Below are 27573 nucleotides of genomic sequence, written 5' to 3' on the forward strand. Positions count from 1 at the left end.
CCAAGAGCTGGTTCTTTGAAAAGATCAACAAAATAGACAAACCTTTAGCTAGACTCACCAAGAAAAAAAGAGAGAAGGCAGAAATAAGTAAAATCAGAAATGAAAGAGGAGAGGTTACAACAGACACCTCAGAAATACAAAAGATTATAAAGAGAATACTATGAAAAACTATATGCCAACCAATTCGACAATCTGGAAGAAATGGATAAATTCTTAGAATCATACAACCTTCCAAAACTGGATCAAGAAGAAGTAGAGAATTTGAATAGACCAATCACCAGTAAGAGATCGAAACAGTAATCAAAACCTCCCCAAAAATAAAAGTCCAGGACCAGACGGCTTCCTGGTGAATTCTACCAAACATTCAAAGAAGACTTAATACCTATCCTTCTCAAACTCTTCCAAAAAATTGAGGAGGGGGAAGCTCCCTAACTCATTCTCTGAAGCTGACATTACCCTGATACCAAAAACCAGACAAGGACAACACAAAAAAGAAAATTACAGGCCAATATCACTGATGAACATCGATCTTGAAAATCCTCAACAAAATACTAGCAAATCGCATACAACAATACGTTAAAAGATTATACACCATGATCAAGTGGGATTTATTCCAGGTATGCAGGGATGGTTTAACATTATAAATCAATCAACGTAATACACCACATTAATAAAATGAAGAACAAAAATCACATGATCATCTCAATAGATGCAGAGAAAGCATTTGACAAGATCCAGCATCCATTTATGATAAAAACTCTGAATAAAATGGGTATAGAAGGAAAGTACCTCAACATAATAAAGACCAGATATGAGAAACCCACAGCTAATATTATCCTCAATGGTGAAAAACTGAAAGCTATCCCTCTAAGAACAGGAACCAGACAAGGATGCCCACTGTCACCACTCCTATTTGACATAGTATTGGAAGTCCTAGCCAGAGCAATCAGGCAAGAGAAAGAAATAAAAGGGATCCAAATTGGAAAGGAAGAAGTGAAACTGTCACTATTTGCAGATGACATGATTTTATATATAGAAAACCCTAAAGAATCCACCAGAAAACTTTTTAAGTAATAAACGAGAATATGGTAAAGTTGCAGGATACAAAATCAACATACAAAAATCAGTTGCATTTCTGTACACTAACAGTAAGTAGCAGAAGAGAAATTAAAGAATACCATCCCATTTACAATTGCAACAAAAGAATTAAATACCTAGGAATAAACTTAACAAAGAGGTGAAAGATCTGTACACCGAAAACTATAAAACATTGCTGAAAAGAAATTGAAGAAGACACAAAGAGAAATGGAAAGATATTCCATGCTCTTGGATTGGAAGAATTAACATAGTTAAGGCGTCCATACTTCCTAAAGCCATCTATAGATTCCAATGCAATCCCTATCAAAGTTCAACAACATTTTCACAGAAATAGAACAAAGAATTCTAAAATTTATATGGAACAACAAAAAGACCACGAATAGCTAAAGGAATCCTGAGAAAAAGAACAAAGCTGGAGGTATCACACTTCCTGACTTCAAAATATACTACAAAGCTATAGTAACCAAAAACAACATGGTACTGGCACAAAAACAGACACACAGATCAGTGGAATAGAATCGAAAAGCCCAGAAATAAACCCACACATCTATGGACAGCTAATCTTTGACAAAAGGAGCCAAGAACATACAATGGGGAAAAAGAAAGACTCTTCAACAAATGGTGTTGGGAAAACTGGATAGCCATATGCAAAAAAATGAAAGTAGATCCTTACCTTACACCATACACAAAAATTAACTCCAAATGAATTAAAGACTTGAATGTAAGACCTGAAACTGTGAAAGTTCTAGAAGAAACCCTAGGCCGTCCGCTCTTCGACATCGGTCTTAGCACCATCTTTTCAACCACCCCATCTGACCGGGCAAGAGAAACAATAGAAAAAATAAACAAATGGGACTACATCAAACTAAAAAGCTTCTGCACAGCAAAGGAAACCATCAACACAACGAAAAAGACAACCTAACAATTGGGAGAAGATATTTGCAAACCATACATCTGATAAGGGCTTAATCTCCAAAATATATAAAGAACTCATGCATCTCAACAACAAAAAAACTACCAACCCAATTAAAAAATGCGCAAAAGACCTGAACAGACATGTCTCCAAGAAGATATACAGATGGCCAACAGACACATGAAAAAGATGTTCAAAATCACTAATTATCAGGGAAATGCAAATCAAAACTACAATGAGATATCACCTCACGCCCGTCAGAATGGCTATAATTAACAAGACAGGAAACAACATGTGTTGGAGAGGATGTGGAGAGGAACTCTCATACACTGCTGGTGGGAGTGCAAACTGGTGCAGCCACTATGGAAAACAGTATGGAGATTCCTCAAAAAAAATCAGCGATAGAACTACCATATGATCCAGCTATTCCACTGTTGGGTATTTATCCAAGAACTTGAAAACACCAATTTGCAAAGGTACATGCACCCCTGTGTTCATTGCAGCCTTATTCACGATAGCCAAGACTTGGAAGCAACCTAAGTGCCCATCAAGGGACCGAATGGATAAAGAAGCTGTGATATATACACAATGGAATACTACTCAGCCATAAGCTTGATGAAATCAGCCATTTGTGACAACATGGATGGACATTGAGGAGTATAATGCAAAGTGAAATAAGTCAGAGGGAGAAAGGTCAAATACCGTATGATTTCCTTCATTAAGTAGTAGATAGTGACAACAGTGGAGCGGATACATAGGGACAGAGATTGGATTGGTGGTTGCCAGAGGGGAGGGGAGGGAGGAGGGTGAAAGGATAATTCGGTGCATGTGTGTGGTGATGGGTTGTAATTAGTATTTTGGTGGTGAACATGATGTGGTCCATGCAGAAATAGAAGTACAATGATGTACACCTGAAATTTTTACAATGTTATAAACCAATGTTACTGCAATAAACAAAAAATTAAAAAAAAAAAAAAAGATGGAGGGGCCAGCCCCATGGCCTAGCAGTTAAAGTTCCATGTGCTCTGCTTCAGCGGCCCAGGTTTGCGGGTTTGGATCCCAGGCACGGATCTACATCACTCGTCAGCCATGCTGTGGCAGCGTCTCACATACAAAAGAGAGGAAGACTGGCACAGATGTTAGCTCAGGGCCAATCTTCCTCAAGCAAAAAAGAGGAAGATTGGCAGCAGATGTTAGCTCACAGCGAATCTTCCCCAGCAAAAAAAAAAAAAAAAAGATTGACCATATCAAGCACTGACAGGGATGTGGCAGAACTAGAACTCTCATACACTGCTGATGGGAGCATAAAATGGAAAATCCACTTTTGAAAACTGTTTGGCAGTTTCTTCAAAAGTTAAACACAAACCTACCATCTGACCCAGCTGTTTCACAACTATGCATCTTCCCAAGAGAAATAAAAATATAGTCCCCATAAAGACTTGTACATGAAAGTTCATGGCAGCATTATTCATAATAGTAAAAAACTGGAAAAAAACAAATGTCCATCAACAGGTGAATGAGCAACAAAATGTGGGCAATCTATATAATAAAATACTACTCAGCAATAAAAAGGAATGAACTATTTGTACATGCAACGGCATGGATGAATCTCAATTAGGCTGAGTGAGAAGAGCTCTCTTTTAGAACATGAAAACTGTTAACTGATACAGTTGCTCAGGTCCTGTGCACATGCCCCCTTAGATTTTATGCATTGTGGGAATTGAGGGCATATATATCTTCTAATATATCCTAACATATCAATGCCACTTTTAAAAGGGCTTCTTTCCAATTTCTCCTTCATTAATACATCTAAATAATGTCTTGGTTTTTAAATTACTTGGTGTTATGCATATTTTACATAGCATATAGAAAGGTAAGAATCTGCTTCATTTATTTTTTAACAAATGTTTAATAATCTCTTCTGTGCCAGGAACTGTGCCAGGCACAGAACACACAGAGCTGAACAAAACAGGTTGCTCCTTGCCCGCCGGGACCTTCCACCTAGTGAGAGGATCACAGGATTCATCTCCCTAGGCGGCTCCCAGAGCCGTTGATCCTTTTGACTTTATTCTCAACAAGTTCAATATTTAGCATGCTAAAATCAACATTATTGTTTGGGATAAACATTTGCTAACACTAAAACGAAAAGTATCTAATCCTTCCAACTCTTAAAGCCAAACTCTTGGAGATGTATTTAAAGCACAGCATCCAATATAATCAAGTTCCAAAGGATACATTTTAGGCTTATGGAAGAGGAAGCCACTGATCACATTTACTTGAAAAGTGATCTGCTCAAGTTAAAAGCACTTCTCCTATACGGTACGGTTTAGAATTATGGAGTATAAATTGAATACTTGGGAAAAAGTATTAGAGGCTCATATTTTTTTAAAAAATTGCATGATCTATCCCCCCAGTTCCTTCTCTGCAGCACATTTGCAAATGAGGGCTCCTCCGTCTGGGTGACATACAAATCAGCTTCTTGAACGTTCCTATAAGAATGGCAACATTACTAGTTGCTCATCTAATATCTACACATAAGAATTCCCTTCAATTAACACACTGCAAAGAGGCACTTCGGTTGTCAGAACTCTTAACTTGGACTAACTGTTACCCTCTCCCGGCCAAAAGCTCAGCCCTTCTCTCAGAGTTGATTCAGCAGAAAGAAAACAAATCTGAACCTGGTTTAGCCCCTGAAGAAATAACTTCATGCTGTAATTCAATGAGGACAAGCCCTTGACTTCTAAGGAGGGTCAACCTATGAATAAATAATTCAAGAACATTTTTGCAAAAATATAGTAGGTCAATTTCTCTGCTATGATATCCAAGGTCTTTTGCAGAAAGAGCCACGAGATAAATTTCTCTTGAATTTAGTTTCAAGCAAAAGCTTGCCTCTCTATATAAGCTTTTTTTTTTTTTTTTAAAGATTTTATTTATTCATTTTTTTCCCCCCAAAGCCCCAGCAGATAGTTGTATGTCATAGGTTCACATCCTTCCAGTTGCTGTACGTGGGACTCGGCCCCGCGCTGGACGGAGAAGTGGTGCCTTGGGGCGCGCCCGGGATCCGAACCCGGGCCGCCAGCATCAGAGCGCGCGCACTTAACCGCCAAGCCACAGAGCCGGCCCCTCTATATAAGCTTTTAATCATACAGGTTTACTTTTATCAGCAGAGGCAAACTACATAGACAACTATAATTTCCTGGTGGCTAAGAAGCTGAGAGCTAAATTTACTTCTCAGTGATTTTAATTGTATCACTTTGGGTCCCTGGTCCAATTCTCTTTCCACTCTCAAAATAGTTTTAAAATCTCTTTGGCTTCATTTTATTTCTCCTTCTTTATGATTTCATATTGTAAGTTACCTCAAATCTTCTCTGGAAAAAGGCAAGGTAGAAATAACAAGTCTTTCATTTACATCATGTGGTTAAATCAATGCTTACTTAAGTTTGCTTCCTCTAAATATCTTTAGAGTACATCACATCAATCCCTGTTTTTCAAGTCATTATTCAATATGATGTTTTCCATGCACATCACAAAGCTCCTCTAGTTAAGTAATTCTTGCTCCATTTAAAAGAACACAATTTTAAAAGAAATATTTTCTCACAATGTTATTCCCCCATTTCCAACAGGTGGTATACATATACATATCTCAAAACACATATTATGTGCAGCATATGGGCCTTGCCATAATTTTACACAAATCACATGTCCGAGTCCACCAGCGCCCCTTCATCGAGAGCTGGGGGACTGGCCCATCTGGGATGTTTCTCGTCTCTGACAAAGGAGGATTCAGATCCAGACCCAGAAAAAACAGTAGAGCTGAGAATTATGCAGGAACCAAAAGAAACTCAGGAAGGAAATCCAAGGGGGTCACTAAACCAGGTCAGTCAAAAACAAGTTGAGAAGCCAGTGTGACCTAGGACTCTGGGAATGGAGACAGGGAAGCCAGCAGGAGGCCAATCAGATCCATCCAATCAGGGTGGATCCTAGGCAAAGGCCTACAATGGAGACTGCTGATTGAAGCTTGTGGGGCTTCAGTGGCCTCTTGGATTCTGTCTTTCAATGCATGGGTTTTACTGGAGGTTTTTTCTCTCTCTTCCTGTCTCCTGGCTTGAACAGGAGCTTACCTCCTTGCTCTATGCCTCACAAATATCTAATCGTTTCAATGAGCAATAAGCAGAAGTTAAAACCGCAAAGGGGTCAAAAGCACAGAAATTATTTTATGAACATTTATGGCAGTTTCCACTCTTCTGCTCTGCCTTTGGATTAGTATCACCCCATCTATCCATCTACCCATGGAAGAGTTTCCTTTAGAAATCATCTTCACATACAGCCTACACTCTACTGTGGAAGCGAGCAATCTTCCTTTTGTATATTCAAAATAGCACACAAATATGTTACGACACAGTTCAAACTGCAAGTCAGGTTAGCACAGTTCATAGGCAGGGGTTATGATGGAGTCTGGGCAGCCATGGAAAAACAATAACAACAGGATATAGGGTCTTAATTCTAGTTCCTTTCTTTCTAATCTAAGAGATCTATGGAGTGTATAAATGGGCCATAGCTTTAATCTGATTTTTTAAATCAGATTTAACCATTCTCTAGAATGGTTAAGAACTATTCTTTTTTCCATCTGTCTCCAATGCCCAACTCCCTGCCCAGTCAATCTCCAACTATCAGAATCTTGACCACAAATACAAAATACAGTTCAAAGGTCACCTTTTACCCAGACACCAGAGTATATTTCCCTTCGTCTTTTAACTTGTTTTACTCCTTTTTGTATTCCCAAGCACGGTGCTTGACATATGGTGGGCACTAAAAAAAAAAATGTTTGTTGAACAAATAGAATTAATTAATCTGAGGAGTTCTATTTATTAGTCATTGATAGCAAAAAACCACTCACCAATAACTAACAGACAAGTCTAATCTGGAAGCTAATGATTCCTAATTTTTTAATTGAAAATAAATACAAACTGCAGTCATAGGAGCAATTAAGTGTGTATGTACAGAAAAAAGGGAAACAAACAACCCCCCAAATATAGCTAAACAATATTTCCCTGCTTGGATTAAATCATGTTACAGCTGCTTCTAAATCTTAAAATACAGAAGCAATGCAAATGTGAATTTTCTCTGCAAATTCTCCCTGCAGGAGTGACGCACAGGAAGGGGTAAGATAGCTTACAATGAAGTCAAAAGCACAAGGCAGGCACAACTTCTGACCACTTTCAAAGACGCAGGCTGCTGCTCACACAACTAGTCCTGTGTCAATCTTCTGCCCGGTTTCTCCCCTGAACTTTATCATAAGCACATATTACTTTGTGAAGATTTTTATCTTCTCACAGTTTCTGACCTTGCATTTTCAGTAGCATTATCATGCACACTTGAAAGCTAGAGGGTTCTAATTTCCATTTTTTATTTCAGTCCAGGAGGCTGCAGATTATCCACTAAAGAAATCCCTAGAGTGAGGATCTCTTTATATAGAATGATTCCCCACACTCACAATTCTTTATATCAGAACCATAATAGACATAAGCATTATTATTGAGGATTTAGCTAGTAGAAAGCAACATTTCAACATGGGAGAGGACAGCCATTTTATAAAAGTAATTATTATTCCTTTCTCTGGGGAGGTTGTTTTAAAGCCCTTGTTCATATCTGCAACATGCTAAAATGTATCATTTTATATGGCTCCTTTTTTCTGAGTTACGCAGAAGCATAAGTAAATAACAATAGCTGACTTTTGAGGGACAGGGGCGAGGTCCCCGCAATACAGTTGAGTACATCAAGGGTACTGTCAGTTTAATGGCACAGAGAACCTCCCTTTCAGGTAAGCTGAGACATAATGGGCCTTTCCACAGTGTCAATACTAATAACATAGCAGAGAATAAAATGGAAAAAAATATATGTCTTTTCCTTGTCACTCAATATGCACTTGAAGTCCAAGGCCACTGTGATCAATTTGGAGCCCTTAAACATGGTGATTTAATGAATGTCATAAACTCAATTCTAGCCTTAGAGTTTACTGAACGTCAGCTTGATTTGTCATTAAAGTCATCTTGATAAAATACTAGCATATGACCCAAAGGTTGTTGACACAAAAGATCAAAACGATCTTTGTGTAGCCTCCAATAATTCTCTAAGCAACAGAAAGTATAGAAAGACCAGGAGCCGAGTAAAAGAGACGAAAGTAGAAGATTAAAACGTACACTCTACCAAATCTATCAACACCCAAATTCACACACTTTCTCTGCTGTACTGTCGTGGGGCCGATCCAGGGAAACCAATGACAGCTTTCTGGGAAGGTGAGTACAGACTCCCTGTCTAGAGTGAAAGGAGAGGTGATAAGCATGTTGGGCACAGGTCAGAGCAGACAAATGAGACTGGGTAAAGGAGGTTGAGAATGCCGCACGCCGCGAACCTGGGGAGAACCACCCAACCGGATCTAAACGCCCAAACAGATAACAATTCTAACAGGACCACCACCAAAGATGGAGGTTATTTTAAATTCTCCTTTCAAGTAAATATAGGAAAAATAAAAGAGTACACTGAAGAGGAATAAACCTGATAACACAGACGAGAGAGACAAGCAGGTAGTAAACAGCAAGCTCCTTACAACTCCTTACAACTTGAAAAATAAAGGCACAATTCTCTAATAGGCATTGCTCATTGACATCTTAGAAACTAGGACAGACCCCTCAAAAAAGTTGTATTATAATGATATTTCAAAATTCATTCTGGTAAAAACAATCAAATGAGTCCTCAAACTGTATGTTGGTATCACATCTCCTCTTCCATTCCTCCTGGTCCTTGTCATCTGCAGAGCATGGCTGAGAGCCACACAGCACAGCTGGAAGGCATCACCTACGGCAGGAACGCCGCACTGCCTCCTGACTCACGCCCCACAGCCCCTGACAGCAGGTCAGGGAGGCAGCCCCGGCGGGCTATTCCAGTTACCACTGATATTTGAAAAACCACACCATTTATCTTAATTATATTTATTTGAGCAATTCATCACATGCTACCTGATATAGTTATTTAATATTTCTAAGTTTATATCTTTATTTCCTTAAGCGACAACGTAATACAATCCTTAAAGGCCAAGGGTTATGTTTCATGGTATTCTTCACGGTAACCTGCCCAGAAGGACTTCAATCTACATGAGGATAAACGACTATATCAGCAGATACTCAGTGGATCTTTTCCTGTTGCCCCAGCACTGGTTCCCAGGATGCTAAGCTAAGGATAAATAGGCATCGGGTACCCTGCATTCTAGGAGCGCTGCAAAAATTAGAGGTCTGCCACTCTTTCAAGGCTTATTAATAACTGGCCAAAATGGCTATGCTAGTCCCAACTGTGACGGCTGATTCCCCAACCCCCATTTATATAAATAAAATTTGGGGGTGGAGGTGCAGAACGACAGAGAATCTCCAGTCATGGATCATCAGTCCAGGGAGTGTGCTGGGACTCCTCACCACCAAGCCCACTGCAGGAGTCTCACAGAGAGATCAGAGGTGCCTGTAGGAGGGAAAGATGGCATCTCACTCCCGAGATGGATATGTGCTTATGGGACAGACTTATCCATTGGTCCTACTCCTAACTACCTGAGTGAGGAGAATAAAACTAGTAAGACACACAGCAAAGCGAAGAGAAGGAGCAGCCGTAGAGCCTTCATACATACTCATGGCTTGGTGGGCCAAAGAAGCCAACTGCAAGGTAGCTAAGATCAAGCCATCTTGCCACTATCCCACTCCTGAGGAATGCCTGCCCACCTGCCCAGGTGAAGGGAAGAAGTGGAGCTGGCCCAGAACTCTCCAGAGGGTCTCACCAGGGCCCCCAACAAAGAGCCAGCCTTTGCCTCAGAGGACACTGGCAGCCAGCTGTCACTTAGAGAAACAGTGACAATCAAGAGGAGAAGATAGAGCAGAGAGGAGTGGGGTGAAAGCTGACTGTGTCCTCTGCTCAGACAGAGGGGACAGGTCGGGGAGGGGACAGGTGGGGGAGGGGAGGGGAGAAAAGCTAAACTGAATACAAAGTTGAAGTTTAAACTAGACTCACCTTTTTCATATCCTGAGTGGAAAATTATGGACTAATGCCCAAGATGCCATCAAAAGATGGGAAAGGAAGATTCAACAAAGCTTTCTGAAGACAATGACTAAAGAAAAATAAAACTTCCATTTTTTTACCCCATAAAGTATAGATTATTCAATAAACTGATTACAAAAGAAGAAATGAAGGATTATTAAATATCTTCTAGCCTTGATTTTTTCAGTTCCTCATTTTCTTTTAGATCTTCTGGACTGGGGGGGGGCTGGGGAGTGGTGAGGGAGACAGAATATTTGGAGAAACAAAACAGATTCATCTTTGCTACCTGGATATTACTAAAAATATTCCAGGCAAACACTACACTTCCTGCAACAGAGCCGTTAGCCTAATACAGTCAAAGGCCAACCTGACCAGACTCCTTGGTGTGATTTACAATGCAAGCACTTAAAGTGGTATAGTCCACGCTGTGGTCAAAAACATTCATTTGAAGCCTTTTAAAGGACTAATACTTCAACTGAACATTCTCAAAGAAAGCTCTCTCTTTAGGGGAGGGAGCAAAATGGTGCAATCAAGCCATAAAAAGAGAATGGATCAAAGTACAAAAACCTCCACAGTTTCTTCACAGAGCTGACCTCATATCCACTCCCCTGCCAGAAAATCTAGAACCAACTCCAGACAAACACGCAGAGTTTGATTTTACTGAATCCCCAGAATTTCTCCATCAAGACGACAAAGGCAATCAGCTGGCACATGGGCAAATTCTCCACGCAGAGAATTGAAAAGTCATCTTAAATACCCACTGCAGTGTGCTCTGACTTGATCCATGTGGATGCAGGGCCCCCAACTGACAGGGCGGGGGGCGAGGGGGGGCAACCCCTGCTCCCCAGGGCTCCCTGTGTCAGGGAAAGTGGTTTGCTTTCCTACCCAGGGCAGAAGCCCTCTAGCGCTTTCTTGAAAAGAGAGATATCTCTGGAAATAAAAATGAGCCAAAGGGTTTTGAAAGAAGACTTACACAAATATTTTGTGGCCAGGTATGTTTTACAGCATCTCCAGCATCCATATTCATTAAAACCTCCACCAAAACTCATATTTTCTTTTGGAGATTAAAGTTACTTAACCACTTACCTCACTGGGAAACTCCCTGAGATACGAGATTACCAGAGAGGAGTGTAAAGTTTTATTTTCTGAAAAATTTTAAAAAGAGTAATTCTCATATTTGCACAATAGTCTGATTTCCACATGACCCTTGGGCCGGCCCTGTGGCATAGTGGTTAAGTGTGCGCTCTCCACTGCTGGCGGCCCGGGTTCAGATCCTGGATGCACACTGATGCACCGCTTATCGGGCCATGCTGTGGCGGCGTCCCATATAAGGTGGAGGAAGATGGGCACAGATATTAGCCCAGGGCCAGTCTTCTCCAGCAAAAAAAAAAAAAAAAAAAAGAGGAGGATTGGCATGGATGTTAGCTCAGGGCTGATGTTCCTTACACACACATGACCCAGAGGCTGGGAGCTTGGAAGACATCACTAGTTACTCTATGCAGCCAAATTCTGATTAAATTAAGATCCTTATCAAGTGATGGATTTTTATTTCACCACATTTCCCTAAGATATAGTGGATATTTTCTACTTCTTTCTTTTAAGTTCAGGTAAGTTAATGTTTTTCACTGTCTTCCATAAACATTGGGCCAAGCTCAGCCATTTGTAAGAGGCAATCTCCAGCCCCCAAACACAGACCAGAGCTTCCTTTACCCATGACAATACCCTCAACACCAGCCCCCAGGCTAAATGTGATCAACTCTAGCAACAATCTAAAGCATCCTGCTATTGAGAAGATGGTTTTCATTACCATTTGCAAAAGGAACAACTAGTGACAGCGCTGATAGCCAGTGGTCACTGAGTACCTTATTAAACCATTAGGCCCTGGCCCAGACTGTCAGTTGATGCAAAGAGAAAGTGTGAAATGCGCACTACAGAAGACTCAGGTCTATGAGAGTGAACTGGATGCAAAGAATGCAAAGACTCTCTGAGTCAACCATTTCTCTGCCAGCCACCACTTAACATCTAGAAAACATAGCTAATGGTAGATAATGACATTAATGGAGGCAGCAAGAAAAACAAACTCCAATTTCTGAGTAAGTGAAAGTCCTGATAATTCTCTTTCTATGTTGCCTCCTCTCACCGCAAAAATATTTTCATTACCTAAATTCAAATTCCGTAGCATAAAATCCATAACCTAGTCTCTACCAATCTATCTTTCTGGCCTTTTCTTTCATTGCAAGTTGTACAGAGTGGTATTTAAATGAGTGCCCGCCAGGATCTGATAACACAAGTTGGAATTTCTGCTTAGGTACTAAACAGGAGTATGACTCTAGGCAAGTAAATTAACTTCTGAGTCTTGGTGTTTTTTGGTTGTTCTCATCTGTAAATGAGAATAAGATTGTTATCTATTTCACAGAGTTGTTAGGAGAAGCAAAGGAAATAAGGCAGTGGGCACTGCACACATTGCCTTGCATATGGTTAACAGGCAGTAGATGCTATCAATAATAGTAATGATCACTCTAGCCAGAGACTGAGAACTTGCAATTCCTTGACCACGTCCTGTACTTTCCTGAGCTAAGTCTGTGTTCACACTCTTCCTTGGGAAATAATCAGATGTGTGTAGGGTGGCACTTTTTAAATTGAACAGTTGGGAAAACTCTACATATACACCAGTAGAGAACTGGGTGTTACATTCTAAAAGAAGGGCCTACGTGGGAACCATGGATTCAGACCTCTACCTCAGGGATATCACGGAAGGTTTATCTTCACACATTACTTTGTATGTTCAAACAATCCCTCCTAACAGCTAAAGGGATGAAATAGGCAACTGCATATTTCCATATGATTGTCTCTGATACTTAAGAAGATAGAAAAAGTAAGATTCATATACATGTACAGCTTCCTTGTAGCATTTGCTATACACTTGGCACCAAACAAGTGTTCCATAATAATAATAACCCAGTCATGAAAGTTCTCTGTCCAACTTCTGGGGATCCTGAATGTTAGGAATGTGGCAAGCACTGCATCAGGCCCTGTAATACTAAGAAATGTGGGGCCAAGAAGAAAGCATAACAAAAGTTAGAATAGAAACGATACACCATTGATGGGGTTCAGGGCAGGCTGCCTCAAGACGTGCCACTCTGGTATGTGGATTATTTCGAGCTGAAGACAATAAAGGCTCAGAAGACTCTGAAAGAAACTTTGACCTCCCCCACAACTGCCTAAAAGGATTTAAAATAGAAGGCCTGTCCCCAGGACAGGCCATCACCATAGATAACTCTGGGTATGGATAGACTGGGAGCGTCCTTGCTAAGCCCATTCTTATCAAAGTTCTGTTTACCAAACGTTTACATTTGTAAGGGAAATCTCCATTTGTAAAGGTATCTCCCTCTCTGTAGAGCCCACAGACATTAAACAGATAATAGAGGAATACTACTGTAGGAGATCAAATTGGCCACCCCCAAATGTGTCTCTTTGGCATGAGGATTAATTTTGGGCTGGTTACTTTTAAGAAACTGCAGAAGGGAAAGAAGCTCTGAAAAGCAGAAGTTATCCTTTGTAAGAGACATTTACATTTATAAGGGAAATCTCCATTTGTACAGGTATCTCCCTCTCTGTACCAGGCAGAAGCGGGGATGACCTAATCTCTAGAAACTCTTATCAGTGCGGAAGGTGAGGACTTAAATCTGCATACTTTCCTTTACTGTGAGTTCTGGTAATCTCCCATAGCTGACTCTCCCCTACTCCCAACATCCTCCTTTGGCTTTAGCTGAAGGTAGTATTTAAGGTGAGAACCTCCACCATTTTGTTGAGATACTCAGTTACCCAATGGGTCTCTCTCATGTATACATGTTATAAAGCTTTGTTTGATTTTCTCCTGCTATTTGGTCTCATGTGAATTTAATTTGTAGCCTAGCCAGAAAGGACCCAGAGTGGGTAGAGGATAGTCTTCCTCCCCTTCACTATGACCAACTCTATGCCCACAAATTTGACAAACTAGATGAAATGAACCAATTCCTTGAAAGACACAATCTGTCAAAATTTACACAAGAAATAGGCAATCTAAATAGAGATACCTATTAAAGGAATTGAATACATAATTAATAACCTTCCAGAACAGAAAGCCCCAGGCCTGGAGGTTCACTGATGAATTCTACCAAACATTCAAGGAAGAAATTATACCAATTCTCTACAACCTCTTTCAGGGGATAGAGCTGAAAGAGCACTTCCTCATCCATTCTATGAGGTCAGCATTACCCTAATACCAAAACCAAAGACATTATAAGAAAAGAAAACTACATACCATTAACTCTAATGAACAAAGAAGCAAAAATCCTCAATAAAATATTAGCAAATCAAATCCAACAACGTATAAAAAGAATTATACACCACAACCAAGTGGGATTTATCCCAGGTATGGAAGACTGGTTCAACATTCTAAAACCAATTAATATAATCCATCACATCAACAGACTAAAAAGAAAAATCACATGATCATATCAATAGATGCAGAAAAATCATTTCACGAAATCCAACACCCATTCACGATAAAAACTCTCAGTAAACTGGGAATAGAGGGGAAAGTTCAGAACTTGATAAAGAATATCTACAAAAAACCTAGAGCTAACATCAGACTTAATGGTAAGAAACTCAAAGCTTTCTCACAGATACAAGGCAAGGATGTCCCCTCTCACCACTTCTTTTCAACATTATTTGGAAGTACTAGCTCATGCAATATGATAAGGAAAGGAAATAAAAGGTATACAGCTTGAGAAGGAAGAAATAAGACTGTCTTTCTTCACAGATGACATGATCATCTATGTAGAAAATCCAAAAGAATAGACAAAAAAAAAAATTCCTAGAACTAGTGAGTAAAAAAAATCTTCAGGACACAGGGTAAATATACAAAAGTTAACTGCTTTCCTATATACCACCAATGAACAAGTAGAACTGGAAATTAAAAACACAATGATATTTACATTAGCCCCCCATAAATATGGAATACTTAGATATAAATCTAACAAAATATGTACAAGATCCATGAGGGAGACTACAAAACTCTAATGAAAGAAATCAAAGAAGAACTAAATAAATGGAGAGAGATTCCATTTTCATGGACAGGAAGACCCAGTATTGACAAGATATTAGTTCTCCCCAAAATGATCTATAGATTCAATGCATCCCAATCAAAATCTCAGTAAGTTATTTCGTGGATATTAACAAACTACTCTAAAGTTTATATGTAGAGGCAAAAGACCCAAAATAGCCAACACATTATTAAAGGAGAAGAATAAAGTTGGAGGACTGACACTGCCTAATTTTAAGACTTATTATAAAGCTGCAGTAATCGAGACAGTGTAATATTGGTGAAAGAACAGAAAAACAGATCAACAAAATAAAGAGCGCAGAAATATATTCTACAAATACAGTGAACTGATCTTTCACAAAGGAGCAAAAACAACAGAATGGAGCAAAGATAGCCTTTTCAACAAATGGTGCTTAAACTACTGGACATCTACACACAAAAGAATGAATCTAGACACAGACCTTACATCCTCCACAAAAATTAACTCAAAATGGATTATAGACCTAAATGTAAAATGCAAAATGATAAAACTCCTAGGAGAAAACGTAGATGACCTTGGGTATGGCGATGCCTTTTTAGATACAACACTAAAGGCACAATCCATGAACGAAATAATTGATAACCTGGACTTCATTAAATTTAAAAACTTCTGCTCTGTGAAAGACAACAGAATCTCAAGAGAATAAGAAGGTAAACCAAAGACTGGGAGGAAACATTTGCACAAGACATATCTGGATAAAGGACTGCTGTCCAAAACACACAAAGAACTCTTGAAACTCAAAAATAAGAAAACAAACAAAAAGAAAATAAAGGAAAAAAAACGAAAAATGGGCCACAGACTTCAACAGACACTTCACCAAAGAATATATAAGGATGGTAAATAAGCATATGAAAAGATGTTCCACATCATATGTCATCAGGGAAACGCAAATTAAAACAACTATAAGATACCACTACACACCTATCAGAATGGCCAAAATCTGAAACACTGACGCCACTACCACCAAATGCTGGTGAGGACGTACAGCAAGAGGAACTCATTCATTTATTGCGTGGGAACACAAAATGGTACAGTTTGGCAATTTCTTACAAAATCAAACATACTCTTACCATACAATCCAGCAATCATGCTCCTTGGTATTTACCCAAAGGAACTAAAAACTTATGTCTACACAAAAACCTGCACATGGGTATTTACAACAGCTTTATTCATAATTGCCAAAACTTGGAAGCAACCAAGAGGTCCTTCAGTAGGTAAATGGATAAATAAACTGTGGAACGTACAGACAATGCATATAATTCATAGCTAAAAAGAAATGAGCTATCAAGTCATGAAAAGACATGGAGGAACCTTAAATGCATATTACTAAGTGAAAGAAGCCAGGCTTTTCTGTATGATTCCAATCAAATGACATTCTGGCAAAAGCAAAACTATGGAGACAGTAAAAAGATCAGTGGTTGTGACGGGTGTGGGAGGGGGTTAACAGGCGAAGCACAGAGGATTTTTCAGGGCAGTGAAAACACTCTGTATGATACTATTATGGTGGATACATGTCATTATACATTTTGCCAAATCCACAGAATGTACAATACCAAGAGTAAACCGTAAACTGTGAACTTTGGGTGATAATGATGTGTCAATATACGTTCATAGATTGTAACAAATGTACCACTCTGTTAGGGGATGCTGATAATGGAGGAGGCTATGCATGTGTGGGGTTAGGGGGTAAATGGGAAATCTCTGTAGCTTCCTCTTAATTTTGCTCTGAACCTAAAACTGCTTAAAAAAAATAAAATCTTAAAAAAAAAAAAAGTCAAGGAAACATTCTCCTCTAGAGCCTCCAGAAAGGGACACAGCCCTGCCAACACCTTGATTTTAGCCCACTGAGACCTGTGTTAGGCTTCTGATTTACAGAACTGTAAGATAATAAATTTGCACTGTTTTAAGCCACAAGGTTTGTGGTAATTTGTTACGGCAGCGAGAGAAAACTAATACCAAGACCAACCAATGAAACTGACTGGGCAGCAGAGATTTCCCACTACACGACCAGTTAACAACCATATGAATTTTACCAAAGAGGAGAATAAAGTTTTCTAGCACTCTGGGAATTGCAAAATAAAGTTGAAAGTATATTCCAAAGAGTCTGGTTTCAATGGGGAAAGAAAAGTTAATGCGAAGCCCGCAAACTGAAATATGCCTGTTACCTTTCCAAGACTCAACATTTTGAGGAAGAAACCTTACCACTCATTATCTCCAGGGATATGGTACCTGAGAACTGAAATAACTTTGCAAAAAGTCCTCAGAATTCTTCAGCTCTGATCAACAGGACAAGTCCTAAAAGACAACCTTCCCTGATAAAACTGGAGAGGAGAATTTTTAGAATGCTAAGAGCAGAAGGTTACCTCATCAGCAGCTAGGAAAGGTGGAATATAAAAAAGGATAAGGAAGGCAGCCTCTGCACAGTGACAGAGAAGATAACTTAAAATACTAAGGCGTTTGCTAAAATTTCAGGCTATTACCAGCCAAAGGATCAGGTAATTAACATTGACTTAAAGGCCACCAAAGCTTTTTAAGGTACTCGCTATTTTTAAGACTTTTCTCTTCTGTGTAATATTTAAAAGCTCATGAGAAAGAAGAGTTCAGGGAAGATGTGAAAGTCCCAGAAATGTGACCAAACAGTTGGTCCAGCAAGTAAGATCGACTGCTGGCCAGAAAACCGCGGAACTTAGGATGACAGAGAGAAGAACAAGGAGGCTATTCCTCTTGCAGGTTGATATTGAGGTTCTCCTGGCACATGACACTGCACACTTCACCCCACTTCTCTGAGGTCACATGAGAGTTCCTCTGAAAACATACTGCATCAGGGCTACAGTGATGGAGGGGTATGCTCCACAGAGGCGTGCCAGCTTCCACCTTTAGGCTACCTACAGGAGTCAGGAAGGATTTTTTTCTTTACTAGGGAAACTTCTACCAGAGAGGCATCTGGAGGAAGAAGCATATCACATGGACACTTTAAAACTTGCACATTGAGACTTGGTCCTGAGACCCAGAGGTAGGTACAGCCAATGGATACAGGTGACAACCCTAGGAGAAGTAATTCAAGCTGGGTATAGATATATAGGAAGGGCAGAGAATGCTTGTGTAAGGATCCTCGTTCAGCATGACTTATTTTATCTCTCTGCCACAGAAATTGTGTCTTACGGTTCTTATAGCATGGAGTCCATAAGTATTTTAAAAATTAAAATTTAAAGATTATTTCCAAAGTATTACCTTGCTTTGGAATTTTTGTGGAGGAAATCTAGTAAAGAAGTATTTTTGGTACACATTTCCACTATAACATCAAAAATAAAGAGCTGCAATAAAAAAAAATCTTGTGAGGCACCTAGATATTAAAAGTTTGTGAAACACGCCTTTTGTTAAGAATCATTCAGTTGGCACTTGTGTAATACACATTGACTAAGGGTCTACCACATGCCAGGCATTGTGTAAGGCTCTAAGAGCATAAAGGCAATCTCTCAGCTCCTCCAACTGTTATGTCTTACACGTGTCACTTCCTCTAACCCCAGGGTACCCACAGCAAGCAAAGCAGCCAAGGGAGAATTTCTTAAAGAATATGCACTAGAAGGAAGAACTCAAAAGAACGGCTGCAAAATGGAACCCTATGTTTCTGTTCTATTGTTGGTGAGCATGTTACACTCAGGAAACGTTCATTTTTGTGGCTTCTCAGTGCACTGCCTTAGTTAAAATCCAACTCTAAAGATTTAGCCCTAACACACAGTGAGGAAGCAGCGTCAGCTGCTACGTGGATGACGACATCCTCTGCCGACCCAAGAGCCACAAAGAGCCCTGTAATCCCCACGTGCTTTGATACCGGGTTTACTCCGTTATTTATCTCCAGGTTTCTCAAAGTCTGAGAACATTTCACTAAGGTCAAAATTCAAAGCTAAAAGGGATTTTTCTACTGGGCAGTTTTCAAACATCTTTTTTGTACATATAAGCTTTTACATGCTGCCATACTGAAAAATTGAGAACTCCATACATATCAAATAACACTTTTTAAGTAATATGTTTTGACACATTCAGTCCAAATATAAAGCAGCCACTTAAAAGGATTGTGTAGATTTATATTCATGGATATCAAAAGATATCACCAAACAAAGCAGATTATAAAACACTATGTGTTATGTAACATGAAATAGAATAGTTATACAATATTTTAAAAATTTAAAGTATACATTAACATAAGTGTAGAAAAAAGACTAGAAAAATATTTATCAAGAGGCTAATGATGTATCTCTGGGTAGTGAGATTATGGATGATTTTATTTTTTGTGGTTTTTTTTTTTCCTGTAATTTATTTTGATTTTCTAAATTTCTAAGATGACCATTTATCGCTTGAAAATAAATAACTCTGTACATTCCCCATTGCTGAAAGTATCTGTACTCACAAACATCTTCTTACTCCATTGTCAGAAAAACAAATGACATTATCTCATAATGAATGGATTTTAATTCTTCTGTTTTGCTTCCCTTACATTACCAAATTTTTCCAAATATAAATCTTCCTTGCTTTAGCATGTTTATCAGCAGAAGGATACTATATATGCAAAAGGCCTATACCCTACACTACCCTGTATCATCTATACTTATACTATCTCCGTATACCATCCCATCAACAACACTGGATTAAAATCAGAAGACCCAGTCTCCAGCCTGGGTGTGTGAGCTCTGTGACTGTAGGAAAGTCACTTAATATCTCTAATCTTTCTTTTTCATCTGTGGGCAGCAAACATAGGACAAAAGGAAAAATTAAATCAGGCAAGTGATGTTGACAGTGCTTTTAAAATTATAAAACGCTACAAATGCTGGCTGCTATTTGCATCATCATCTTTAGCATCTCCTCCAAAATATTTCCAGGTATCCCTGTCACAATATTTAATGATGAGTTTATCAGGAAACATTGTTAAAAGAATATTTACCTGAAATGTTAATGAGAAGACAGGTAAATGTACCAATCCGAAAAGTACATGAGTTTCTTACTGCATTCAAAATGGAACTGAACAGAGCGTGGCCACAAGGAGTATAGAAGAGCAAGGACCAGAGTGTTAAACAGACCTAGATTCAAGACTCGTTTCTGCTTCTTCTGAGCTGTAGAGTATCAGACAAACTACCTCCACGACTTTACACCTTAATCTCCTCACCTGTGAAAGGTCAGTAACAACAGTATTGACGTTATGGAGGTTTTATGATGATTGAACAAGACAAAGCACACACAGTGTTTATCACGTGTCTGGTACATAGTAGGAACTTCATCTTTTTGAAGGACCTCACTGGCAATAAAGCCAAGACGTGCAACAATGACCCCAATTCTCAGAGCAAAGGAAGTTACCAAAAGAGAACATTCAAAAAAATTAAGTCCAATGCGAAATATTTTTCATATTAAAGAACTGTATTTCTAATAACGTGGTGCCCACGTAATAATACATACCACTCTACTGAAAAACAAATATGGTCTTGTCAGAAACAATTTAAATCTGATAAGGCCCTTACCAAAGACCACAGCCTGCCAGTGCCCCTGGATTCAACCTAACCATTACTCCTCTCAAAATTTGGATGCCGAAAAAAATAAACACTGGTTACTATGGGAACAAATAACCCAAAGATAACATCCAGACAAAAGGGCTCTCACCTTCCTTTAACTACTATAGCTCTTTTCATCTGTCTTCTTATTGCGTTTATCACTTTCTACCTTGTGTTAGAGTCATTTGTGCAGGACCTGCTCTCTCCACCTACACAGTAAGCTCTTTCAGCACAGAAACCCTGTCTTATTCATCTTTGGATTTTCAACAAAGCCTTGCACAAAGGAAGCCATAAATAAGTAGTTTGTTGGGGGGAAAAAAAGAACATGTACTAAAAAGCATTGCCACAACTGAATGCTATGCCTACACTACTTAACCTTTTGGGGGAAAATTAATCAAGCCTCCCGATCATTTGACTACTAAGAATTATGCAATTAACCTGATTTTTCAGGCTAGAGAAACATTTAAGAATTCTAATCCCTCCTGAATGATGATAATGTGGAATCAGAATTCCAGTATACTGATGCTAAAACAGTGAGCAACATGGTTTTTATCAGCTTCAGTTTCTTTACGAAATCATAATTTACTAAGTCTACATTTTACCAATAGCTAAGCTCACCCTTTAATAGAGAAACCAAAATGAGAATCCAAATTAGGCAATATTGTCATGCTAAAGGATTTTCGTTAAAATAAACCCCCTATTCTAGAGATCATTTTTCCCAAAAAGCAGGAAAGCCGCTTTGTTGATATGGAGTGTCTCACTGGTCCACCAAGGTCTAATGATACTGCTACACGATAACAAGGTAAATTCATTATGAGCAAAGCGATGGGCTATACCATAGCAGAGCATCGATGTATGACAACTGTCATAGTTGCTTTCAGCCAAACTGCAACTGTATTCCATAGGGCTGAGCTGTCACAGTACGAACAGCATCCGACACAAAGGAATTAACGATTTAACTGATAAGTTTATCATTTTTCCAAATCACTGAGCCTGATTCTAAAAAACATATGTTTTATGTCAAATACATGAGTATTCTATTTTATGAAAAATATGAATGGCAAAATATTTGTACAAGGTTTAACTCAAACCAGAAACTGTATTACCAGCTACTGACAGTATATAAATTATGAGGTAGCCCACATGGTATTTTTCTCCTGAGATTTTTTTGTTTAAGAGGATTTCCTTATCTTGTACCTAACTTTATGATACTCAATCTTTTGATAACGTGGATGACATTACCATATACGCAATAGATAGGACAACACTTGCAGAAAAGTACATAAAAGAAAAATCTACATTTTGACTATCTCCAGCATTTAACATTGAGACCTAAGGTCTAACCCTTTTTCTCCAACCTCACATGTAACCAGTTTTAAAAGCAAGTCAAAAGGAATATTATATTTTTTCAAGGAAGGAATTAGCCTTTGGCTCCTCAGCCTTTTGCTTATAATCACCAGAAATGAATAATGGAGAAATAAATATACTACTTGTAGCCACAATGTATTTGTCTTTTCTTGTACAATGTGGCATTTGAAAAGCAAAATATTTCCCAGTTTCCTACTTATGGAATGAAGGTAAGATTCACCTTGCATCTTGGCTTGGGGTAGCGGGGGCGGGGGAGGGTGATATTCCTAGCAGGTAAGTCTATAAAATGTCAAAAAGAAAGTCAAAGTGACCTTTCCAAGAGGTAGACAGCGCAGCCACCCACATAGCATTAGTTAAGGACTGATGAAAGGCTGGTTTGAACTGAAGTCTCTGCCCACTAGCCTGTAGAGGACAATACACATAAATGTCACGCCCAGATGGCCTCAGGGGATAAGACAGACAAGCATACTGTTTCCCAATATCCAATAACCACACACTGACTAGACCAGTGATTCGCAAAGACAGAGTGAGGGTATATTTGTGAGTGTGTGTGGGTACGCATATGTGTATATATATATGTATGTACGTATGTATGTATGTATGTTTATTTGTACATATGTATTCATAGATACCAATCTTGATGTGGAGATGGGAAGGAATGAGAAGGGTGCAAAAGGGGGCACGGATTTTCTAAAATGTGATAAACACTGGCCAGAACAGCTTCCTCTCAAGCAGGCTGTAAGTAGAGGTGGTACAAATGATCCAGAGTAAATTTCAAATGGGGAATGGGATATGAAGAAACTGTATGGTCAGGGCCAACACTGGACGGCAGGGAGAAGAGACCACTTCTCTTCTTTACCTTTCCTCATTTCCTATTTGCTTTCACCTAATTTCATAGCCTTAAATACCATATGCGCCAACGGTTCTCAAATTTATATCTCTAGCCCAGAAATATATCTCCCTTGAAACCTAGACTCATGCACCCAAATGCCTAACTTGACATCATCACATAGATGTCCCAATAGACAACTCAACTTAACATGTCTGAAATTGAACTCTTCATTCCACCCCAACTTGCAGCTCCAACGCTTTTCCTCAACTCAGGAAATACCAACTCCATTCATTCATATTTTCAGGCTCAAACCTTGAGTAATCTTTGAGTTCTCTCTCCTCCACCCAGAATCCAATAATTGCTTGCCATCTCTATTATTCCCCACCCTGGTCCAGGTCACATGATGGCTCACAGCATCACTACTATAGCCCGCCAATTGGCTCTCTGCTTCCACCCTATACGATCTATTCTCCATAAAGCAATCACTGTGCTCGTTTTAATATTCAACTCAGATCACATCACTGTTCTGCTCCCAATCTTCCAATGGTTTCCTACCCACAAATGCTGAAATCCAATCTTCACTACAGGCTACACAGCCTACCTGATTCAGCCCCTAACTCTCTGACCTCATCCCCTACCACTCTGGCCACACTGGTTCCCTGGTTGTTTTTATAACTGCTTATAACATACTTCCTGCTCAAAATCTTTGCAATCACTTCTGCTCTGCCTGAAATTCTCTTCCTCCAAACAATCTCATGGCTTGATTCCTCACTTTCGTCAGGGGTCTGCTCAAATAACACTTTATTTAGAGAGGCCTTCCGTGGTAGGCAGAATTCTACAGGCCTCCAATATTCCTGTCCCCTAGTATACATGCCCTGCATAATCCTCTCCTCTAAGAGTAAATGGGATCTTTAAATGTGATGGGCTGTCACTCCTGTGATTAAGTTATGTTCTCTGGGAAAGGTGAAGGGATTTTGCAGAGGTAATTAAAGTTCCAAATCCGTTGATTTTGACTTAATCAAAACGGAAATTATCCTAGATGGGACTGGCCTAATCAGGTGAAAAATCTTTAAAAGAGGGACCAAGGCCTTGGAGGGGACAGGAGATGGTCTCCTGCTGCCCTTAAAAAAAGCAGAGTCATGCTATGAACTGTCTGTGGAGTGGGGTGGCCTGTAGGAGCTGAAGGCCTCAGTTCACAACTGCAAAGAACTGAATTCCACCAACACCCAAATGAGCTCGGAAGAAGACCTCGAGCTCCAGATGAGCATGCCTTAATTGCAGTCCTGTGAGACACAGTGTAAGTGAGCATAAATGAGGCCATCTTGTGACGCTAAATGGCCTCAGCCCCTCCTCTGTGTGACTACTCACTACTCGACACGTACTTTAAAAAAATTCACATGCTCTCCTGATTTATGGCCTCCACTTATGTATGTACTCCCCAATAGCTTGATAAATTAAAACTTTGTTCTATGAGTTTCTCTCCAGGAACAGGCTGACCACAAGTGGGAAACACACCTACAAGGTATCCATCACAGCTGACAGAAGAATGGAATAATAAAAGACCCTGGAGTCCATCATGCCTGAAGGAAACCCCCTCCTTACTGCCCATTTTCCCTATATAACTACCTCAAGATTCTGTAATTTTTGAAGATGGGTTTTTTGAGACATGAGTCTGCCATCTTCCCAATCATGCCGGCTAATCAAATTAAAACTTTCTTTCTTGATCCCTAACTTGTGGTGATTAACTGGCTCAGACTGCCGTGAGAAGAGCGAGCCCACTGCTCGGTATGAGCAGAGAATCCATCTCAGCTGTCTCCAGACTTGTGACCTACAGAAACTATGAGATAATAAACGGTGTTGTTTTAAGCCACTAAGTTTGTGGTAACTTGTTACACAGCAGTAGAAAACTAACATTCCTTCCTTAATATAGACTAGCACTGCCCATGCTTTCTATCCTCCTGATGTAGCTTTTCCTTCGGAGAACTTGCCATGCCATGTAAGTAATAGGAATTGAATTGTTCCTCTCCCCGCCTCTAGAATGTAAGCTCCAGGAGGGCAAGAAATTTGTCTTTTGTTTTTTCCCCTGTTGCATCACAGCACCTAGAACAGTGCCACACACATAGGAGGTGCTCCATAAATATTTATAGAATGAATCAATGTATTTGCTGTTGACATTTACATCAGCACAGAGTGATCACAAAAATTTAATTAAAACATTTAACTTTTAACTTTCAAAGGCTATTTTTTCAAATTAAAGTTACAAGGATCGCCCTTAGGGGAGTCCAACAATATATTCTGAGAGATTCAAGAATTCTCAAATATGAAAAACACTAGTTTAAACAAACACTTTGTAAACATTTAGAGAAAAAACACATACAAACAACTAGGCATCAACATATGTTCACTAAAAATAAGTTATTATTAAATTCATTTCCATTTTATGAAAGTGTTTCTAAGGTGGTTAGATTCAGGAAAATACAATTGATACAATATGTCTTAATTTCAGCAACACTTTTAATGGATCCTTTTACGATATCCTTCTGAATAGTTAGTTAAATGTCCACTAAATGGCAGTAGAGTTAATAGCATTTGTTTCTGGTTGAGGAACTATACCAAAATATACTAGTTAATTATTGAAAGCCATTCAGAAAGTGAGCAGTTTCTAACAGATGCCAGAAGGCTCTGTCCTACTTTAACTGTTGAACATGCTAATCAATGTTTTGGATAAAGAGACAGATTCATCAGACTGGCAAGTGACGTATGTCCAAACATTGTAACTAAAATGACACATTGACAATCATGAGTGAAATATATGGCTGGCAAGCAATGAGTCAAAACCAAGATGTTCATTATTATAGTGGTAAATGCTAAGACATACAGAGAGCTTTAAAAGACAAGTTGCAGTTCAAAATTAGGCTTGGAAGCCCTTCAAATGGAAAAAACAAAACTAGGGGTTTTATTTCACTGCTGAGTCATGCCCAATTCATCACCAAGGTACATGGTATGTCAAAAGGCAATGAAAACTTGGGCTGATTTAGGAGAAATACAGAGTGTGAACTGCAAAAATCACATGATCCTACTACTCTATTCCAGCCTGCCAGACCACATCTGAAGTCCTTTCATTTAAATATGGGTGCTACATTTAAATATGGCTGCTACATTTAAAAGGGACAATGTTAAACTGGAAAATAACTCCATGAAAAGAGTTCTGAGGTCAAATAAGTTTTAGAGTAAACAAAGTTAAACAAATTCCTTTCCTGCAGAACTTCTTACAACTTTTACTGTGATTTCCAAAAAAGGTGTGTGTGTGTACACAAGAGATGAATGCTACGCATTGTTTAACTTATTTGAGCACAGAACCCTTTCTTCTTGGAGCATCCTGTAGGACTAATGATCTAAGCCACAAACTCAGGAAAACCACCACCTAGACGCGAGGAAAAAGGTAACAAAAGCAGGCTAAATGTCAAGCAAGGTGAACAACCAGGATCGTGAGGGGGATATAGAACTATATTATGAGAAGCAAGGCTAAAGTTACTTGCATTGTTTTGCCTAGGAAAGAGAAGAACAAGCCTTGCCAATATACAAATGGCCCGCAGAAAAATGAGGGGATGCATATGTTCTATATTGTTCTAGTACCTTGAACAAAACAATATTTGGAGGTATGCCTCAGAAATATGCATTTTAACACAATCTTCAGGAGACTTTTATCCAGAAAACCTGATATTTGCTCTAGGAGCTAGAATTCGAGCCACAGGAGCTCAGAACAGGAAGGTCAGTTGAATCGTTAGGAGGAAGATGAACCATAACAATTAAAGCTTTTCAGTATCACAGGGGTAATCATGGAAAAAGAGTGAGCTGAAGTATGCATGGAGGCTGGGTAAATGTCCAGCAGGGATGCTAAAGAAAAGTTTCCTGCATATATAAAGCAGGAGATTGGATGACTGGATTCTAAAGGTCACTTCCAACTCTGCACACTCAGTGGGTTAGACTGCAGCCTCCAGTGTTGCTCACTCCTGCATCTCAATGACAAACACTGAGCCCAGCACAGAGTGGGCTTCTCATAAATACTGGTGGAATGAGTGAATACATGAACAAGTGGAAAATACATGAAAGGAGTTCCAAGGTTAAAAAAAAAAGGGAATGGACTACTTCATTCTTTGGAGATTGCTAAATACACGAATTATGGATCATAATCAAGGCTACTTTCAAATATAAGGAAAACAGTCTTGTAATTATTTCACTTCTTGACTGGAAATCAACTCTGTATTAAATCAGACCCAGGGTCATTGTGAGGTTCCCCTGGTAAGTATATGAAAATGCAGGCAGATTGTAAATGACCATCAGAAGTATGGGGTGATTATGGCAATGATAATCTACTCTGACAGACTATGATAACTCAGAGGGATGGAAAATGAACCCACTTTTAATAGCCACAGCTCGGAAAATGGCCCATTAGCCATGTGTCTTTTTGTTTAATTGTCAAAGGAGAACATATATATAACTTATTTTAAAACACCTTCAAAAATGTGATGGTATTCTAACTGACCTGGTAAATTAAACTGTCTACAATTAAGTTCCAGCAAATTTCTTTTGTCTTGAGATACCAAACTCTTAACAAAG

At 39.2% G+C, this 27573-nt stretch overlaps 1 protein-coding gene across 1 annotated transcript in view; it reads right to left on the bottom strand.

Annotated features, from left to right (window-relative positions):
• The window catches only part of STK39 (serine/threonine kinase 39), a 278513-nt gene that overhangs the window by 78383 nt on the left and 172557 nt on the right, over positions 1 to 27573 (bottom strand). The gene's annotated exons all lie outside the window — the stretch shown is intronic.

This window comes from Ceratotherium simum, chromosome 9 (genome assembly GCF_057802395.1).
Source record: "Ceratotherium simum simum isolate JZ-2026a chromosome 9, ASM5780239v1, whole genome shotgun sequence".
Lineage (NCBI taxonomy): Eukaryota > Metazoa > Chordata > Mammalia > Perissodactyla > Rhinocerotidae > Ceratotherium > Ceratotherium simum.